This window comes from Mobula hypostoma, chromosome 2 (assembly GCF_963921235.1).
Source record: "Mobula hypostoma chromosome 2, sMobHyp1.1, whole genome shotgun sequence".
In the NCBI taxonomy this organism is placed as follows: domain Eukaryota; kingdom Metazoa; phylum Chordata; class Chondrichthyes; order Myliobatiformes; family Myliobatidae; genus Mobula; species Mobula hypostoma.
This window is the reverse complement of record NC_086098.1, coordinates 107,298,292-107,312,463: the sequence shown is the minus strand read 5'-3', so window position 1 is coordinate 107,312,463 and position 14,172 is coordinate 107,298,292. Positions and strand designations below refer to the sequence as shown.

The 14,172-nt window shown below is 42.7% G+C and overlaps 1 protein-coding gene across 3 annotated transcripts in view; it reads left to right on the top strand.

The window, feature by feature from the left end:
- Positions 1 to 1,476: 1,476 nt before the first annotated feature.
- ibtk (inhibitor of Bruton agammaglobulinemia tyrosine kinase) overlaps positions 1,477 to 14,172 on the top strand; it is a 175,515-nt gene continuing 162,819 nt past the window's right edge. For all 3 annotated transcript variants that reach the window (XM_063040345.1, XM_063040344.1, XM_063040346.1), the window contains exon 1: positions 1,477 to 1,613. The gene's annotated coding sequence lies outside the window, so the exon portion shown is untranslated. The remainder of the gene's footprint in view (positions 1,614 to 14,172) is intronic.

The following is a 14,172-nucleotide window of genomic DNA, read 5'->3' as shown; positions in this document are numbered from 1 at the left end:
GATGATGTGTCCCAGCATATCCAAGGATGTATCTCAGCATCTACATTAAGCCTTTCCTGTCCAAAGTGTTTTGTAATTTTTAGAAATTAATTACATATACGTAACTTGAAAACAGGTGAAGTATTCAATCTAGCAATTTAGCTTTTCAGAAAGAAATACACTTGATTCACTACACAGTGTTTTGTATGTTGAATATCCTCTTCGCAATGCTACCATCAGGGAGGAGGTACAGGAGCCTGAAGATCAGTGCTGAATGTTTTAGGAACAGCTTATTCTCCTTTGAACACTTCCTTGCTATTCCTCTTTCACATTATTTATTTATTCACATAGTTACTACTTTGGCTATTCATTTATTTTGTAACTTACAGTAAGTTTATGTCATTCAACCATACATGATATCTATGAATGCAGCCAAATGAAACAATGCTACTCTGAGGCCAAGGTCCAAAATGTAATTGTATAGTCATATGCAACACAAGGCACATATAGCACATATAAGATCGCAGTAAATATACAGTTATGCACAAAAGTCTCAAAAATGCTACTGCTGCCACAAAATAACACACTTCAAGACTTATGTTAACCTGATTCTGACATACAGCTGCATGAATACACAGTATATTCTAGATTCGTTCTTTATTTGTTTCCTCTATACAATCTGCAATGGAACCTGGAGTTTTGGCATCCTTAGTTAGGCATTATTGGAACTCATCCCTTTATTGAAAGTTTGTGAAATGTTAACAACTGGATGCAATGGTAGAATAACACGTATGACATAACAGAAAATGATTGCCAAAAATCCGCATCAATTTGCTTTACCTAATTGGCCTCAATACAATTAACATTTATTGCAAAGAACCATGCTGAAAGAATATTTGTTCTATTGGAACCACCTACAGCTACTTTCGTGGAAAACTAACACTCACTGTAGAAAGCATTCTAAATACTCACTCGCATTTAATCTGAAGAAACATCATCAACAGCCTGTAAACGAATTTACAGCGTTAAAATAGATATATTACACATAACTTGCCACATCGCATTTCAAATAAATTATGTACATGCTATTTTTGCTTTCATCTAACTTCTGTCATACTAAATGTTTAATTCAAGATATTGTGGTGCTCAACTGTACATAAAATGTCTACTTTATATTGGGAGGTCTATCAAAGATTTGCTGTGCCACTGACAAAGCAGGAATTAAGATCTGATTTATTATTAATGCTTTGTCGTTCCCATAATAAAATAACAATTTCTGCAACACACCTAGAAAGATACAATCCACTCATCAGCGCAGTGTGAAGGTTGCAAGCAGCCAGCCCAGTCACCACTCACTCATCCCCTCGGGCTCCCAGATGAGGCAGTCTGGAACCACATACTTTGGCCACGCCCTCTGATATCGGATCAATCAGGAGCGGCGATGCTGAGGGGCCGGGCCAATGGCAGCACGCTGCGGTGTGAGGTGCGGACTGCTGCTGCGTACGGCGGACTGAGTGTGTGGCCGTGCAAAGGAAGGAGCTGCAGGCAGTAGTGTGATCATGGTTTTCTCAGTCTCATACTCATCCCTGTCTGCCTTCACCGCCGCCCATGACTCCGGTTTCAACTAGCGAGAGGTAAGGAAAGACCAAAGCCGGGCGAATGACCGGTGGCGTTGAGGGACGTGGCGGAGGGAGGTCGGGCCCCGGCTCATCCAGTGCCGGCCTGACTGACTGATCGATCGGGCTGCTCGTCCCTGGATGTAGGGAGGCCTGTGCTGGCGAACTTCTATAGGAGAAGCGGCCTGGAAGTTCGGGTGTCACTCATGCTGCTTGGGCCCTGAATCTACGATTCTCTCCAGCTTGTCTGATGTGTAACCTGACCTGTCAGCAGGCTGTTCATAGGAGAGAGAGAGCTTGCCACTTACTGCGGGTCTTTGCATAGAAAAAAAACACCCTTTTATTTTTCAGTATAAATTAAGACTTACTGCTGGATTACCCTTGCTTTACTACTCTTCCCGAGGCTTTTGCTGGTAATGTATCGAGTACATGACCGTCTTTATATACCAGAGCATTCATAGTGTAGTTGGCAGTGCTTGCAGTTATGACATACTGCCACGAAAACACATCAGTCTTAACCCATTCACTTTCAAATTGGCATTTCTGCATTTAGCTGACCTTAAACTTAACCAGCTGGCGATGTCTGAGTTAACTTTTTGATCTTAATCGTGCAACTGCAGACCGAATAAGATAAAGTCTGTGCAGATGTTGGACCCTTCCTGAATATTAAAATATACATTGCAAAGGTTGTTGAGTTGGGTTTGACCTTTTTATATTAATTTGCTTCTCTGGTTGGCATTCTTCCTTCCGTGTAAAACAATCAATATGTTGCTGACAGAGTTGAAGTCATATCGTGTACAGTCATATTCTGTTGATAACTGAATAAACTAATTACTCTAGAGACTCATCTGCTTTAAATTTAATTTGGTTTACTATTGTACAATCATCTGTGGATTTTTTTCCTTTTTTAATGGTGGCGTTCTATAACTGTGGGGCTATTGAAATTGTTGATTGTCATCATGCTTCAAACTTAACCATAGCCAATGTTGCGATTGGCCTTCATTAGTTACAGTTTCCTATTTGCCATCATCAGTTTTGACAGATTACGTACCTCTTTAATTAGAATATGCTTGGGGTTGTATCCATCTCTGATGTCCACTGCCCAGAGTTGACAAAATCTTTGCTGATGAATGCTTATGCTCGGTGAAATGCTACTAAATATGTATATTAACAACACGAGTTGCAGCTATACCTTAAGAGTGGGATATAACAAACTTTGAAACATTGAAGAAATATTTCTGCATCATGTGATGGTGTTATAATTTTACCAAATGTTCCTGAGTTCTGTCATTTTGCTACTAATGCTGGACATGTGAGTATATTGAAACCTAATTGTACTTGGACATTAGGATTTAATTTCAATCATGATGAATGATGTTGCTCCTAGTGAATTATCACATTCTCGGTAGTCTTTATGGTCCAGTCTTCACTCTGTAATAGATTGCTGCTTTTAATGCTTCTTTGCCTGATTGACCATACCTTTTATAGTGATCCTGTTCATAGTTTTTTGATCTGTTCTCCATCCCTACATAAAATATTTAAAACAATATTATGTGCAACATTTCTTTTCTAAGCTAGAGCCTGAATTGTTTGGTTCCAGCGTGTTGTAATTTAGAACGTGGTTATTTGTTTAATTTATTTATCTATAAACCATATCATTAAGTAACACCTGTGTTGTCTTATAGTATAAAGAAAACACTAGTACAGCAATCTCTCTTTCATAGATTACTCTGTCGTCACTGTCTTTTTGTTTGGTTACTTGGCTATAAGAATAGCTGTTCTTTCTCCATTTGTATCTATTACTAAATAATGTATGTGCTTATTAGTGTGTCTGCAGTTCTGTGGCACAATTACTGTGATTGTACCTTTTCACGTTACTGTCCCATCAGTGAACAGTACAGCATAATATGGAACCTTTGGCCCACAGCATTGTGCTAACCTATATAAACTCACTCCACCATCAATCAACTCTTGCCTGCTACGTTGCCCATAACCCTCTATTCTTATTCCGTTCATGTGTCTATCTCAGGGTCTCTTAAATGTTCCTAATGTGTCACGCTCAAACACCAGCCCAGGAGTCATCTATCACTACTTTTTTAAAAAAAAACTATCTCCCCTAAACTTTTCTTAAAAGGATGTCCTCTGGCCAGTGCTGCCTTAGGGGAAAAAAAGCATTGGTTGTTTATTCTGTCTATGCTTCTTATAATCCCATTCACCTCTATCAAATTGCCTTTCATCTTATTTTGTGACAGAGAGAAAAGTCCTAGCTTGGTCAGCCTTTGCTCATAATACTTGTTCTTCAATCTAGACAGTATCCTGGTAAATGTCCTCTGCACCCCCTAAAGGTTCCACATTTGTCCTATAATGAGGCGACCAGAACTGAACACAAAATTTGAAGAGTGATCTGACCAGAATTTTATAGAGCTGCAACATTACTTTGCAATCCCCTGACTAATGAGTGCCAGTACACCATCTGCCTTAACTTCAGCGGCAACTTTCAGACATCTGCTGACTTGGTGCCCAAGATCCCTCTGTTCCTCATTGCTGAGAATCCTGCTGTTATCCAGGCGTGAACTCCGGAAAGCCATTAAGGGCGCCAAGAGGCAGTATTGAACCAAGTTGGAAGCCCAGGCTAACCAGAGGGATGCCAGTAGACTATGGCAGGGTCTAAATGAGATCACTGGGCGCAAAGAAAAGGCTGGGAATATCAATAACTATAGCACTTCTATTCCTGACGAACTTAACGTATTCTACGCAAGATTCGAACAGAAGAGGAGCGTCCCGCTCCCTCTAAATGAACCGGACCTGGAGGCATCAAGATTCATCGTCACCGAGGAGGACGTTAGAAGGGCCTTCCTGAAGATAAATTCAAGGAAGGCGACAGGCCCAGATGGCATCCCAGGACGGGTTCTCCGGGCCTGTGCAAGCGAGCTAGCTGGAGTGTTTGCTGACATCTTCAACTGCTCTTTGCTTCAGTCTAAGATCCCCTCGTGTTTTAAGAAGGCAACGATAATCCCAGTGCCGAAGAAGAGCAAGGTGGCAGGCCTGAATGACATCAATTGCTATGAAGTGCTCGAGCGATTGGTTATGGCGCACTTCAACCACAGCCTCGATGCTTTGCAATTCGCCTACCTGAGCAACAGATCAACGGCAGATGCCATCTCTCTGGCCCTACATTCCTCCTTAGAACACCTGGAGAATAAAGACGCATATGTAAGGCTCCTTTTCATTGACTCTAGCTCTGCCTTTAATACCATCTTTCCAAATAAACTGATTCCTAAGCTCCGGAACCTGGGCCTTAGCACTCAGATCTGCAGCTGGGTCTTCAACTTCCTCACAGACAGGACCCAGGCTGTAAAAATAGGGGACAAACTCTCCTGTACAATCACTGAGCACCGGTGCCCCACAAGGCTGTGTACTCAGCTCCCTGCTGTACTCACTGTACACCCATGATTGTGTAGCCAGGTTTCCATCAAACTCAATATATAAGTTTGCTGATGACACAACAATTGTAGGCGGTATCTCAGGTAATGATGAGTTTGAGTACGGAGAGGAAATTAAGAACCTGGTGGCATGGTGCGAAGACAATAGTCATACTTTATTGATCCCAGGGGGAAATTGGCTTTCGTTTACAGTTGCACCATAAATAATAAATAGTCATAGAACCATAAATAGTTAAATAGTAATATGTAAATTATGCTAGTAAATTATGAAATAAGTCCAGGACCAGCCTATCGGCACAGGGTGTCTGACCCTCCAAGGGAGGAATTGTAAAGTTTGATGGCCACAGGCAGGAATGACTTCCTATGACGCACTGTGCTGCATCTTGGAGGAATGAGTTCCCGAAGAGTAACCTATCCCTCAATGTCAGCAAGACGAAGGAATTGGTTGTTGACTTCAGAAGGAGTAGTGGACCGCATGATCCAATTTACATCGGTGATGTGCAAGTGGAACAGGTCAAAAGCTTTAAGTTCCTCGGGGTCAATATCACAAGTGACCTGACTTGGCCCAACCAAGCAGAGTCCACTGCCAAGAAGGCCCACCAGCGCCTTTACTTCCTGAGAAAACTAAAGAAATTTGGCCTGTCCCCTAAAACCCTCACTAATTTTTATAGATGCACCGTAGAAAGCATTCTTCTAGGGTGCATTATAACCTGGTATGGAAGTTGTCCTGTCCAAGACCAGAAGAAGCTGCAGAAGATCATGAACACGGCACAACACATCACACAAACCAATCTTCCATCCTTGGACTCACTTTACACCGCACACTGTCGGAGCAGTGCTGCCTAGATAATCAAGGACACGACCCACCCAGCCAACACACTTTTCGTCCCTCTTCCCTCCGGGAGAAGGCTCAGGAGCTTGAAGATTCATATGGCCAGATTTGGGAACAGCTTCTTTCCAACTGTGATAAGACTGCTGAACTGCTCCTGACCCAGATCTGGTCCGTACCCTCCAAATATCCGGACCTGCCTCTTGTTTTTTTTGCACTACCTTACTTCCCATTTTCTATTTTCTATTTATGATTTATAATTTAAATTTTTAATATTTACTATCGATTTGTAATCCAGGGAGCGGGAAGCGCAGAATCAAATATCGCTATGATGATTGTACGTTTTAGCATCAATTGTTTGGCGACAATAAAGTATAAAGTATTAATTTTGCACTTTGCCATCAAGTTCAATCTTCCTGAGCATGGTACTTCACACTGTTCTGGATTCAATTCCATTTGTCACTTCTGTGCCCAGCTCTGCATTTTCTCTATCCTGTTGAAACCTATGACAACATTCTACACCAGCCATAACACCACCAATGTTTGTATCATCCGCAAACTTACTAACCCATCCTGTAACTTTCTCATCCAAGTCACTTAAGTTACTGAAGTCGCTGCCTGCAGAATGCACTCCATTAATTGCTTCCATCTGCCTCTGTGGACAAGCCAGTTCCAGATCTATGTTTCAGTGGATCCCGTGCCTCATGATTTTCTGGATGAGCCTGCCATGAGAACCTTTGTCAATTGCGTCACTAAAATCCGTATACGCCACATTCATTGTTCTATTTTCATCAGCTTGTTTTGTCACTTCCTTACAACTCAGTTAGATTTGTGAGACACAAGATGGCTATTATAAAGTCAGGTAGTCTATGCTTCTTCAGTGTTCAAGAACCCTGCCCTAAGAATCCTCTCCATAGTTTGCCCGCATTAGTGTTTCTGTTTTGGGCATTGCCAGTGATTCTGGCACAAATTGAACCAGCTGTGACATATTGTGTCATCCCCTTTTGATACTTGCAAATTCACTCAATATAAAACTTATTCTGAACCATCATAATTGATTAGATATAAACATTTTTTTTTCAAATTTTGAATTAAATGCTAATTTATATTAGAGTGGTAAATCAGTAAAACTTGATTGATGTGAGTGGGGAAAATACAACTTACATCACAAGGACAGTTCACCATCTGCAAGTAATTTTAATGTAGACCACTGCAAATTTAATTGTCAAGAATATACAAAGGTATTTTCTAATTAGATTGTGTCAAAAGTAATCTCTTCAGTAAACTAGAAGAAAGAGGAAGTTCTTAAAGGTACCCCTTGTAAACATGCCATTGTTTGCAAAATTACATTTTAGCTTTTTGGAGCAACACACATCAAAGTTGCTGGTGAACGCAGCAGGCCAGGCAGCATCTCTAGGAAGAGGTACAGTCGACGTTTCGGGCCGAGACCCTTCATCAGGACTAACAGAAAGAAGAGATGGTAAGAGATTTGAAAGTGGGAGGGGGAGGGGGAGATCCAAAATAATAGGAGAAGACAGGAGGGGAAGGGATGGAGCCAAGAGATGGACAGTTGATCTCATTCTCACTATACCCCTTGTCCATCCTCTGGGCTTTTTTCCCCCCTCCCCCTTTCTCCCTAGGCCTCCTGTCCCATGATCCTCTCATATCCCTTTTGCCATTCAGTTGTCCATCTCTTGGCTCCATCCCTCCCCCTGCTGTCTTCTCCTATTATTTTGGATCTCCCCCTCCCCCTCCCACTTTCAAATCTTTTACTAACTCTTCCTTCAGTTAGTCCTGATGAAGGGTCTTGGCCCGAAACGTCGACCGTACCTCTTCCTAGAGATGCTGCCTGGCCTGCTGCATTCACCAGCAACTTTGATGTGTGTTGCTTGAATTTCCAGCATCTGCAGATTTCCTCGTGTTAGCATTTTGGAGCTTGTTTTAAAAGTGGGTACAATAGTGGAAGCTCCTGATGAGCATGTAATTGGTTTTGTTTCTAGCACTTCTAAAACTAGCATTGATCATTGAAACTTGAATTGCACAAATGCAAATTTAATATAGAACTAGGAGTTCTAGGGGATATCATAGAAAATGGTTTCAAGGTAAGATACAGTGATTCATGTTTAGATAGCCTAAAGTTTACATGGTGCAAAATAAGGGAAAGTAGCTAGGAATCTTGGCCTAGTCAAGTCTATAGAAAATCAAAAGTTAGCTTTATTTGTCACAAGTACATCAAAAGATCGAAACATACAATAACTCTGTTTGCATCAAATCAAATCAGCAAGTGTCAGCATGTGTCATCATGCTTCCAACACCAACATTGCACATCTACAAGTTGTTAACCCTGACTGTATGTCTTTGAATGTGGGATGAAACCTGAACACTTGGAGGAAATTTGTGTGGGTCATGGGGGAGAACGTACAAACTCCTTACAGGCAGCAGTGGGAGTTGAACTCTGATTGATGAAATCTGTGCTGTGAAGCGATGCACTAACCACTGCTACCATAACATGGATGAAGTTATTGCTGAAGAATTGTGTCTATCTGCATGCACATATATGTGACATTCCTGTTTTACTTGTATGGCTCATATTTTAATAGCACTTAATACATTATTATAAATTTTGTCTGCCCTAATGAAGTATTGTGTGGAGGAAAAATAAGCCCTTCATCAACAAATTCCGAAAAGTATATAAGGTTATTTTTGCATGAGCTGAATTACATGCTACGTTTTGGTTTGCCATTTGTAGTGAGTTGAGAGGCAAAAGATGAAAAATAGTTTGAAAGCTAAGAAGACAAATTGCAAGGTCGTATACCCACTTTGATGATAAATGTATTTTGAACTTTGAACTTTAACACCAAAGCACATCAAGCTGTGTTTGGTGTGACTGAATTCTGTTAATAACACTGGATGTGTTTTGTTGATTGATTGATCCACCAAAGTGCAATGCAGACATTAATATGGCTCCAGCTGTTTGGAACAGCTATTGCTGGACGAAAGTGAGTGAAAGCTGTGAGGCAAACTAGACAGTAAAGTAAATGGCATCAGTGATTAACAAATTCTTATCAGAAGAAAAACATTTAAACATATACACTTTACCAATTTACCTTTAATCCTGCAGTCAAAAAGTTGAGGTGGGGGGGGGATATTCACCTTATTACATACAAAGTTATTATCCAATTACTTCTCATAATACAGCAGCTACTTATTTGGGACAACTCTTAAAGAACAAAAATAACTTGAAAATTGCTGGGATTCCCTTTGATAATTTGGGACTCTATGCTGCTTAATTGGGACAGGAGACTGTTTCCAGTTTCTAACTAGTGTCTGTCGTGTGCATGTCATATGGCTGTTAGATGCTACACTGAGATTAGAGCGATCAGTTTTTAAATAGCATTACTTGTGTGTATTTATATTAATAAAGCAGTGATTTTTGTTGTTGATAGTTGGCAAGAAATAAGCAGTAGGATAATTCAAAACTGCTTTGCTCGTTATGGGTTTCAAGCATTCAGGCTTGGAGATGCCAAAAGTGGCTGGGGGTGAAAATAAAACTATTTCACTACTTCAACAAGTTAGGAGCTATGGAAAAAATTTGAAGATATCAGCAATCATCTTGAATATTACAATGTAAATGTAATTTTGAAGGATGCATTAATCGAAAGCATTGTTTGAAGGCAGTCCATTATCTGCACTGGGTGTCTGCTGATTTTGTTCGTTTACAGTCAATCAAAACAACACAGCAGTGTACATGGGTTAATTCCTCTGTAGTAACTATTGGGAACTAAAACATTTTATAGTATCATAGTAGCTTTGCTAGTGTTCTAATAGTTTGTTCTTTTTATATCTTTTTAACTATTTTCATGAAACTTTGGCTAATTGGGGAAGCTGCTTAATTGGGCCAAGATGTGCTGGTCCCAATATGTTGCAATTAACGGTAGTCCACTGTACTTCACTTAGTTACGCACAGTGCTCTTTCCAGATACCACCTGTTTATACAAAAAATATTAATTGCATTCTGTAGTGCAATTACATGACTGCTGCATAAAAAATACATATTTGTGTTATATTGAGATTACAGAAAAGGTATTTTTTTGGTGTTGCAAATATCATCATTTTCATATTGTAAGTAATTACAGAGGTACTTTGGAACGTGAAATAGGGAAATTTATAAGCAGTGTTATGTGTATTTAAATTGCAGCCATGATTGCATGCTACCAATTAAGTTGTGAATGGAAGTGATTACCACTGAAGCTAAAACCGCAAACACGAGAAATTCTGCAGATGCTGGAAATTTAAGCAACACACATCATAGTTGCTGGTGAACGCAGCAGGCCAGGCAACATCTCTAGGAAGAGGTACAGTCAATGTTTCAGGCCGAGACCCTTCGTCAGAACTAACTGAAGGAAGAGCTAGTAAGAGCTTTGAAAGTGGGAGGGGGAGGGGGAGATCCAGAATGATAGGAGAAGACAGGAGGGGGAGGGATGGAGCCAAGAGCTGGACAGGTGATTGGTAAAGGGGATATGAGAGGATCATGGGACAGGAGGCCCAGGGAGAAGGAAAGGGGGGGGGAACCCAGGGAATGGGCAAGGGGTATAGTCAGAGGGACAGAGGGAGAAAAAAGAGAGTGAGAGAAAGAATGTGTGTATATAAATAAATAATAGATGGGGTACAAGGGGGAGGTGGGGCATTAGCGGAAGTTAGAGAAGTCAGTGTTCATGCCATCAGGTTGGAGGCTACCCAGACGGAATATAAGGTGTTGTTCATCCAACCTGAGTCTGGCTTCATCTATACAATAGAGGAGGCCGTGGATAGACATGTCAGAATGGGAATGGGATGTGGAATTAAAATGTGTGGCCATTGGGAGATCCGGCTGTCTCTGGCGGACAGAGCGTAGGTGTTCAGCAAAACGATCTCCCAGTCTGCGTTGGGTCTCGCCAATATATAGAAGGCCACATCGGGAGCACCGGGCGCAGTATATCACCCCAGCCGACTCACAGGTGAAGTGTTGTCTCACCTGGAAGGACTGTCTGGGGCCCTGAATGTTGGTGAGGGAGGAAGTGTAAGGGCGTGTGTAGCACTTGTTCCGCTTACAAGGATAAGTACCAGGAGGGAGATCAGTGGGGATGGATGGGGTGACGAATGGACAAGGGAGTCGTGTAGGGAGCGATCCCTGCAGAAAGCGGGGGGGGGGGAGGAGGGAAAGATGTGCTTAGTGGTGGGATCCCGTTGGAGGTGGCGGAAGTTACGGAGAATAATATGTTGGACCCGGAGGCTGGTGGGGTGGTAGGTGAGGACCAGGGGAACCCTATTCCTAGTGGGGTGGCGGGAGGATGGAGTGAGAGCAGATGTGCTTGAAATGGGGGAGCTGCGTTTGAGAGCAGAGTTGATGGTGGAGGAAGGGAGGCCCCTTTCTTTAAAAAAGGAGGACATCTCCCTCGTCCTGGAATGAAAAGCCTCATCCTGAGAGCAGATGCGGCGGAGACGGTGGAATTGCGAGAAGGGGATGACATTTTTGCAAGAGACAGGGTGAGAAGAGGAATAGTCCAGATAGCTGTGGGAGTCAGTAGGCTTATAGTAGACATCAGTAGATAAGCTGTCTCCAGAGATAGAGACAGAAAGATCTAGAAAGGAGAGGGAGGTGTCGGAAATGGACCAGGTAAACTTGAGGGCAGGGCGAAAGTTGGAGGCAAAGTTAATGAAGTCAACGAGCTCAGCACGCGTGCAGGAAGCAGCGCCAATGCAGTCGTTGATGTAGCGAAGGAAAAGTGGGGGATGGATACCAGGATAGGTTTGGAGCACAGATTGTTCCACAAAGCCAACAAAAAGGCAGGCATAGCTAGGACCCATACGGGTGTCCATAGCTACACCTTTAGTTTGGAGGAAGTGGGAGGAGCCAAAGGAGAAATTATTAAGAGTAAGGACTAATTCCGCTAGACGGAGCAGAGTGGTGGTAGAAGGGAACTGATTGGGTCTGGAATCCAAAAAGAAGCGGAGAGCTTTGAGACCTCCCTGATGGGGGATGGAAGTATATAGGGATTGGACATCCATAGTGAAAATAAAGCGGTGGGGGCCAGGGAACTTAAAATCATTGAAAAGTTTAAGAGCGTGAGAAGTATCACGAACATAGGTAGGAAGGGATTGAACAAGAGGGGGATAAAACCGTGTCGAGGTATGCAGAAACGAGTTCTGTGGGGCAGGAGCAAGCTGAGACAATAGGTCTGCCAGGACAGGCAGGTTTGTGGATCTTGGGTAGGAGGTAGAAACGGGAAGTGCGAGTTGTGGGAACTATAAGGTTGGTAGTAGTTTCCTGGCCCCTACCGCTTTATTTTCACCATGGATGTCCAGTCCTTATATACTTCCATCCCCCAGCAGGAAGGCCCCCACTGCTCTCAGGATGAGGCTTTTCATTCCAGGACGAGGGCAATGTCCTCCTTTTTTTTTAAAGAAAGGGGCTTCCCTTCCTCCACCATCAACTCTGCTCTCAAACGCATCTCCCCCATTTCACGCACATCTGCTCTCACTCCATCCTCCCGCCACCCCACTAGGAATAGGGTTCCCCTGGTCCTCACCCACCACCCCACCAGCCTCCGGGTCCAACATATTATTCTCCGTAACTTCCGCCACCTCCAATGAGATCCCACCACTAAGCACAACTTTCCCTCCCCCCCCTCTGCTTTCCGCAGGGATCGCTCCCTACGCGACTCCCTTGTCCATTCGTCCCCCCCATCCGTCCCCACTGATCTCCCTCCTGGCACTTATCCTTGTAAGCAGAACAAGTGCTACACATGCCATTACACTTCCTCCCTTACCACCATTCAGGGCCCCAGACAGTCCTTCCAGGTGAGGCGACACTTCACCTGTGAGTCGACTGGGGTGATATACTGCGTCCAGTGATCCCAATGTGGCCTTCTATATATTGGCGAGACCCGACGCAGACTGGGAGATCGTTTTGCTGAACACCTACGCTCTGTCCGCCAGAGAAAGCAGGATCTCCCAGTGGCCACACATTTTAATTCCGCATCCCATTCCCATTCTGATATGTCTATCCATGCCTCCTCTGCTGTAAAGATGAAGCCACACTCAGATTGGAGGAACAACACCTTATATTCCGTCTGGGTAGCCTCCAACTTGATGGCATGAACATCGACTTCTCTAACTTCCGCTAATGCCCCACCTCCCCCTTGTACCCCATCCGTTATTTATTTATATACACATATTCTTTCTCTCACTCTCCTTTTTCTCCCTCTGTCCCTCTGACTATACCCCTTGCTCATTCTCTGGGCTCCCCCCCCCACTCTTTCCTTCTCCCTGGGCCTCCTGTCCCATGATCCTCTCATATCCCTTTTGCCAATCAGCTGTCCAGCTCTTGGCTCCATCCCTTCCCCTCCCACTTTCAAATCTCTTACTAACTCTTCCTTCAGTTAGTCCTGACGAAGGGTCTCGGCCCGAAACGTGGACTGTACCTCTTCCTAGAGATGCTGCCTGGCCTGCTGCGTTCACCAGCAACTTTGATGTATATTACAAGTTTATGGTTTGTTTTAATGAACTTGGTTATAATTTCACATACGGAACTGTAAACTAAAGAGCCTACTTTATACAGATTTGTTTGTTAATGAAGCTACTCTTACTAATCCACAGACAGTCCCGGATAATATAGCTTTGTGGTTACATTCTCTTATTTGCAAGTACTTAAAATTGCAAACTCTTGCCCTTTGCAAATACTAGCTGAAAGAAAATTTAGAAATTAAAAACAAAGATTGCATCAGATTAGTACATTTCATGTGAAAAAGCAGCATGTTCATTTAATTTTATATTTTTTTCAGATGGTGTTTTATTTATGTGCATTATTAGGAGAACAGTGGCATATCTCGGTGGTCTGAATAGCTGAAGTCACAAACAAATTTAAGTAACTACTTGAATTATGGAGAAAAAAGCCCTTTGGGGAGATGTGATGGTAATCTATTGTATGCAGTGGCTGTTGTACTATTATATGGAACCTTAGGCCCTGGGGTCTGCCCTTACCCCTTGAATGCTGCTCAAATTGTGATCTCTACTGCATTCCTATTACCCATATTGACCAGTTCTCTCGTCAAGCATCTGTCTTGGCCATTTATATTTCTCTACTATTTAAGATGGCTTCCAACATCTATTGAAAGAGTTTTGAAAACTTGGGAGCCAGGGGTAGGAAGAAAATTATTATTTCTGTCTTAATCCATCAAGCATGCAGTTTTAAACAGTGACGCCCCCCCCCCCCAAACCACCAGCTCTGGGTTCTCCTACAAAGAGAAATTATTTTTTTGTGTTT